Raw genomic sequence first — 7,952 nt, forward strand, 5'->3', positions numbered from 1 at the left:
GGAAAATTCGTTGAAAATATTATCTACAAGCACAATGTTGAAGAATTAGTGATTTCTACTAATACATATTGCTATTTACACTATCCCAAATAGGGCAAGTATGTTGATTTTCTCGACTTTAGATTTTGATCTAGTTATTCGTCATTTCAATTTATTCCGTTGTATACATAAAATTAAATCTTAAACAAACATGAGACAAAATGCGAGGAATCAATTTCCAAAAAAAAATTAATAAAGACACAAAAGCTAAAAGTCTTAAAACAAAGTGAGAAGTGTTGAAAACATTCTAAATTCGATACTAATTATTAGTTTCATGTCTGAACTATTGACATTCTTACAAACATCTCTTTATTTAACTAACTGAATTAAATACATGTCTGATCTTGCATTATTAATTAAATACACTCCCAAAATTCTTGTCAAGTTTCGGAGTATTTTTAACACTTCTCTCGATTTTTTATTAAAAATTGCATGCTCTTACAAGGATTTGAGACCACTTATTATGTCATGTGATAGATAGGATGTATATCTAAGTTTAATTTGTCATAGAAAATTATTTTTAAGATTGTTAATAAGTAAAGGACAAAACTAGTAATTTACGCTAATGCTGGACAAAATTTAAACCCCTACGCCGCCGGCAATATTTGCCTAGTTTTGCAGACTATTTAAGTGCTCTGTAATTGTACATGTTGCTATTTCTAGCAAGTTACATTTGTTAGAAATAAAAAGAAAGCAGATTTGAGAGTAAAAGTGAACGAAAAAAAAAAGAAAAAAATAGTGATGTTAGAGAACAATTTTTACGTACTCATAAAAAAAAATTAAAAGTATTATATCAAGTAACTTTTTTTATGGATTTTTTTTCTAGCAACTATTTCCTTTGTCCATTTTTATTTATTCATTACATATTAAAAAATTATTCATTTGTTACAAGTGATAATTTATTACTTAATTCCTAATTTACTGTTATTATTAATTATAGTCATTTGCCAATTTTTAAAATATAAATGTATTATTTTCAAAGATTGATATAGTAAAATTATCTTTATTATTCTTTAAAAGATATGTCAAATTAGTACTGAACAAGTAAAGATGCAAATAACTGAAGGAGTAGAAACTAAATTTCCTAATTTAAAAAAAAAAATAGTATTAAAAAAAAGAATAATATTATACGACATTCCATTAAAAGTGTGCACTTTACATATTCTTTAAGAAATTAATGAATGAATGAATTGAGAAATGATTTTAGAAAAATAATTAATGTTAAATGTAATAATAGAATAAAAAATGTCTATCTCTTAATATGCTAAAGTAAAAAACTAAAAATGATAAATAATCCAGAATTTTTATTTTATTTTATTTTACTGAATATAACATATGAGTTATTTTAAAAAGTTAATTTTTTTAATTAAAAAATGAATAATGTGACATGGCATCTCAATAGGAGAGAGAATAATGTTTTTTATGTGTGAATTATATTTTGAGGAAAATATGCAAAGTTGGTGATATTGTAATCCTAAAATAAACGTGATATTACTATGTAATTCCTCAAACATGGGTGACTATCTAACGAAATTAGTCTAGATTTGATGTTATGATAGTTTGACTCGTTAGACATAATATTTTTGACATAAACAAGTGATAGTGCATAAGATAAAAAATGATACACTAATTAGGAATTTTTCTTTTTTCTTAGTTCATTTGTTTCCTTTTTAAATTTTTTTATCTCTAAATTGGTGATTTAATATAATAATTGAAAATTCTACTTCTTGATGCTATGAATTTGCTTAGCTAGCGTTGGCCATAGATTTTCAAATATTCTTGGCAAATATTATTTGGGTGAAATTTCACCATGTGTTTGGTCATAGTATTTGGGAAACATATTTTACATTTTTAGAAAAATATGATTTATACCCGTAAGTTTTAAAAACTATCAAAACTAACCATAAGCTTGTATTACAAGTAATTGGATCTTCGTTGCAACAAATAACAAGTAGTGTCCATGACACTAGAGCAATGTGGTAGTTTGGAGTGAGTGCAACAAGCATCATTTCATACATCGTGAAGTAGACAAAGCACACGACTTTGTTACCCTGAGCCGATTGTTCATCATTTTCATTCAACAATCATATCACCACTTTCATTTTAACTGAATATTTCATCACTACTTTGGTGTTCCTGTAAAAAATTATGTAATACAACGCAAATAACTAATATAGAGGGTGTTTTTTAAAAGATAAAAGTTTGGTGTAAAATTTCAATTTTTAAAAGATCCCAAATAATGAGATTTGGCCCAAATACTAGAAAAAACTAGTATTTGGGGATTTGAGATATTTGTCAAATAATGGCAAATTGTATGGACAAACACTATTTGCCAAATTTTCCCCCAAATACTACTTGGGAAAACTATGGTCAAATAGGTCCTTAAAATGATAGAGCATGTTTGGATTGACTTTTAGCTTATTTTTTAATCATTTTCGTTTGAAACAAAGTGCTTAAAAATACTTTTTAAATTTATCCAAATATTTCGATAGTGCTTAAAAGCTAATTTGGCTTAAAATACTTAAAATAAGTCAATTCAAACAGGATCTAAGATAAATAAATAAAGGTATATTATAAAGGGGTACATATATAAATCTCACTACTTTAGGAGCTAATTACTTAGATACACTCTAGGTTGCAATATTTTGTATCTTACCATATTATGGTGCCTCTACATACATGTATCTCGGATACATGGAGTCAAATTTAGGTGCTATTTATTCTAGATATATTGTATCCAAGTGGATTCGCATGTATCTGGGATACATAGCAAAGCTCACTCGCCTTCATTGCCTTTCTTTCATCTCGCTCGCCACTATCCCATGTATCTTGTGATTTTCTTGGAAACCAAGTTTCGAAAGCAAAGGAAAAGAAATTGTAAAAAATGAGCCAAACATAACTTGGGCAGGCCTGAGTACGGGATGCAGGTGCTGGTCATGAGTCGTACTAAGTGTAGATCAGAGGCTAGAACATTGAGGCTCATGTTGCACGCGAAAGTGTACGAGTTATACATCCATATTATGGGTCGTGAAAAAAGAGTCATGGAAAATGTCATGCCTTGAGCCTACACCCTGGACGTGGCTGACACTCGAGAACCATTGTTGGTCCCTAAGCGAACCCTTGGCCTGGCTCAATACTCAGCGGAAGACTTACCTGACAACATCAAACACAAGCATTAACTAAGATCTCAATAATAGACTAACTCAATAGAGGTCTGAAAATATAAAATTTAACATAAACGATTTACTTCAAGTCTCAAAACATCACAAAGGAAGATAGGAAAAGACTCATCAAAACTACTGTGTATGAATCCTCTAAATATTATGATTGAAGTCGGGAAAAGACCCAATACATCCTAACAATACTGAAATCTAAAAGCGGAACACTCCGGAAGCAGGGAGGTTCACCAAAGCTAGATAGAATGCAAGTGGTATCAACGGAGCGCCTGTTGATGACCCTGAACACGTGTATCTGCATCATGAAACGATACAGGCCAAATGGCGTCAGCACATTAAATGTACGAGCATGTAAGGGGAAAACAATAACATATAGTAGTTGAACTAATGGAAAAAGGGAAAACATACTCACCTTAACTCAACTCAATTCAACTCAATTCAACTCAATATGAAAGAAAAGATAATAAGATGCAATATAGAAATCTTTTTTAAAACAGTAGATAATAACTCAAAATGTATAAAATACAATAATAATTCTTTTACTCTTATTTGGGAGATTCTCTAACCGAAAACCATCACTATGAGCTACGTGATGATACAACGTCTCGCCCACGCTGCAGAACTATCCTATACCTTGCAGGGGTATAGAACATCCTCAACTATATGGATCCACTAAGCTATGCTTAAAAGCAATAATGAATCATCTAAAAAGTATGATCATTTTACCCATGTTGGCATACATGGTTTATGAGGATTTTGAGTTGTCTGAACTCATCCCCATATCGGTGCTCAATACTCATGCTCATATGTTTAAAAACATAACTCATCCTTAACCTGATATTATTGCTCAAAAGATACTCTTAAAAGAGATAATGCTCAAAAACTCCTCATGACCTCGTTTAGAAATCAAGGTTCTCCTCTCGTTTTAAATGTAAAAGTGTTTACACTTGGGAATACTTAGTTCCCTTATATTCATTGTGAAACATGAAACTCAACTCTCCTCATTCTCATACTCAAGTATACTCAAGTCTTCAATCAAGTTTTAAAATATTGTAAAAGACTTCTCAAAATGACTCAAAAAGTTTCTCGAACGTTACTCTTAATTTTTACTTTAATTTTAAAATGAAGATTTAGGAGTTAGAATTAGGATATATATATATATATATATATATATATATATGGGATCTCTCAGTGATCAATTAGGGCTTAGATAGTTAGTATCAAGAAGAGAACAGAAACTCAGCTCAAAGGAACAAGTACGGAACAAGAACGGAGGAGGAAAATGGCCTAACTCTCCTGGAGCCTTGGTGGCACCGCACCAGGCCTCCAATTGTTGGGGGTCAGTTGGGGAGCACTGTAGGTGCAGGGCGCCAGCCCTCCTGGTGCCTTGGGAGCGTGATACCCCACCCTAAATCGAGAACTTCTTTCTCAATTTCAAGTCATAACTCATCTAGAATCGAATGATTTCTTCCAATTCCTTTTAGATTCATAAACCTAACACCATTTCAACAAAAACCCACACAAAAATCCATCAATAACGACACTCATCCGCAAGACCCTCACCTCAAGAACTCAACAAGACTCCATTGTTAAAGAATGAAGCTAAAACCACAAGAATTTCTCAAGAATTCAAATCAACCAACCTCAAGAACGAATTTATGGATGAAAATCACATGATTGGCATGAGGGTAAAAAAATCCAACACTATGAAATCTTACATACCTCGAAAGAACTAAGTTCTTGGCAAAAATCTTCCAACCTTGAATGAACGCTTGAAACTTTCTTTTTTTTCTCCTCTTGAACTTCTCTCTAAAAACCCTAATCTCTTTTGGAATGACTAAAACTGATCTCAATCAGCTTAGACCCCTAAAAGGGTGAGAAAAATGTTTAGGCCTAGTGGGGGTAAGGAAAAGACAAAAATATCCCTCCTTAAAACGGATGAAATGCCTTAACTAGAGAGGTTGCACACAAATGGGCATATCTCTTTCATCCGAGCTCGGAATTTTGCAAACATGGTGGCGTTGGAAAGAGGACTCAAATACCTTCAACTTTATACCTCATGGGCCACCTAACTCATTATGTGCTAAAAGTTATAGTTGTTTGAAGTTGACCAAAAATTCACAATTGAATAGTAACTTGTATGAAATCTCAATTTAGTCTTTCTAAGTTCGAAGTGTTACAGAAAAGATTTGATGGTTTTGACTTTTGACCCATCATTCACATGATAAGTCACGAGCCGTACTTTTATAGTACGGGATGTAAAGAGGCATCCATAGAAAAGCCCTAAGAGTGTGCACTTTGAGTATCAAGGGGCACAAAAGAAGGTACAAATGACATTTTATTTGTACGAGTCATACCTATGAGGTGTATAAGGGATACTTTGTGGAAGATAATGTAACCACAACTCGTACCAAGAGTCGTAGGTCCTGGATACAAGTTGTAGGATTGCCCATAAGAAATGTTGAAGGATCTGGAGAATTGATAAAGGCTATGTACATCCAGTATCTAGGTCATTTAATATAATCCTACGGAGGCACATAGTTTGGGATTAGATATTACTACAAGTTACTAACTTATTAGACCCTCCACCTCAAATTCCTCTCGATGCTAAGTTAATCCCAACAGAATAAATAAAGTCAATTATCAAAGCATATATTAGGAAAGACAATAATCATAACACCAATTTAAATCATGAAGTCGTATAAAATAGCTCCTTTAGAAAATCATGATTTCATAACTTCATTTATTTAGACCCGTACCTTTCTAAGCATCTAGAATCATGATTTCCTTTCAAATTGTGAGAAAACCTTTCACAAACCATTGATACTTAACTTAAAAGCATCCTTAAATCACAACTTCATCCTTTCATAAAACATGCATAAAATCTTTTATCAATTCATGATCATAGTTCACAGGTGAAAATCAAAGCATAAAGCATGGGTTCATATGAAATCAATTAAAAATCATGTAATTAGATTAAATCGTATATAATAAGATAGAATAACATCAATTTAATCATAATCAAAAGGACCCATGGGAATTGAAATAAACCCTAATTGAATTGGAGATTGAAGTTCTTTTTGAACCCAATGGATAAATCCATAAGTGAATTCGGGACCCAATAGATGAAAGGTATTCATTGTGAATTCCCACATACCTTGGCAATCAAAGCCCTACGAATTTAGAGAATAAGCCTTTACGCTTGATGAAACCCTAAGATCCTTCTTTAAGAGATCTTGAGAGAATTTGGAGAAGATGACTTGGGAGTTTTGGGGGGGTTTTGTGAGTGAATGAGAGGGATGAGTATTATTTTGAAGGGTAAAAACGGCTATATGGTAGTTATATGGCCAAAACAAGGTATTTTAGAGGTTTGGTAGATAGGAAAAGACAAAAATACCATTCATTAAATTCTACCGGATAGGGTCTATGACTTCAACCTACGATCCATATTTCTTTCTACAGACCGTACTGGTCAGTCGTAGATCACTTACTTGGACTCAATATTTGTGATTAATTCCGCAAGACCTTCCTACGGTTCGTTCAACATTCTACAGCTAGTAGATACCTATTCGTAGAACCCTTGTTCAAGCCCAAAATTTCATCAAATCTGGATGAAATCATCGGGTACTTCCTACTACCCGTAGATCATCCTACGACCCGTCCTGGTCAATCATAGACCCAACTTCAGAAACTCGACTTTTTCATATCTCAATTCAGTTTCTACAAGTGTCATCTACGACACATAAATGCTCTTATGAACCATAAATGGGTTTCGTATGTCTGAAGCAGTAGCCAAAAACAAACCTTTCCTTTCCAATTCAACTTTCCAATTTTGGAGGTGTTACAAGAAGGTATTCGATCGTCATGTCAAGTCGAGACACTTGACAGTGTTCAGATAGCTTCTATGTTGGATCAAATAACAAAACTTACATAAGTATTGACAGAGTCTGAGCAAAAAAGAATTGTTGAACAAAAAATATGAATGACACCATTGACCAAATCAAAGAACAAGTGTTCAACCTCTCTTGTCAGCCTGCTACATCATTTTCTACCGAGGACTCCGATGACACTGATGAGGATGAATACCTAGAGTCCACCCCATAGCTTGCAACCCTTGAATATGTGAAAAATTTAGACTTTTAAACTAATTTTCACACTAATTTTTAGTGTTATTGAATGTCTAATTTAGTTTGTTATTATATATTTTGTGTATAATATTTATTGTCTGATATGAATGAGCTAAATTGAATTATATTTGTTGGTGGGCAGTAGAAACTGTTAGTTTCTGTAGTTAAAAATATTACAGAAAAAGCGACGGACAGTGTGGTTCTGTTCGTTGTTTTTATCTATTTTTTAATAAAAAATCCAGAAAAACAATGAATATGGTCCTTTAGTCTGTTATTTTTTTGCATTTTTAAAAATATAAATTCTTGAAAAGGATGGACAAGGACGCTTTATCCGTCGCTTTTCTGCATTTTTTTAAAAAGTAAAAAAATCAAGAAAAGCGATAGATTGTGTCGCTTTGTCCATTGCTTTTATGCTTTTTTTAGAAAAATAAAAATTGAGAAAATCGACGAAGTCCATCATTTTCTCAAAAAGAAAATTTAAAAAACTCACGGAAAATGACATAGTCTTTTGCTTTAAGGAGACACGGTTCGTCGTATTTCGAAAAGCGATGGACTGAACTACGTCACTTTTTCATCGATTTTGACCCAAAAAGCGACGTAGTCCGTCGCT

The sequence above is a fragment of the Solanum verrucosum genome, unplaced genomic scaffold (assembly GCF_900185275.1).
Source record: "Solanum verrucosum unplaced genomic scaffold, falcon-dt-bn FXZP01000207.1, whole genome shotgun sequence".
NCBI lineage: Eukaryota > Viridiplantae > Streptophyta > Magnoliopsida > Solanales > Solanaceae > Solanum > Solanum verrucosum.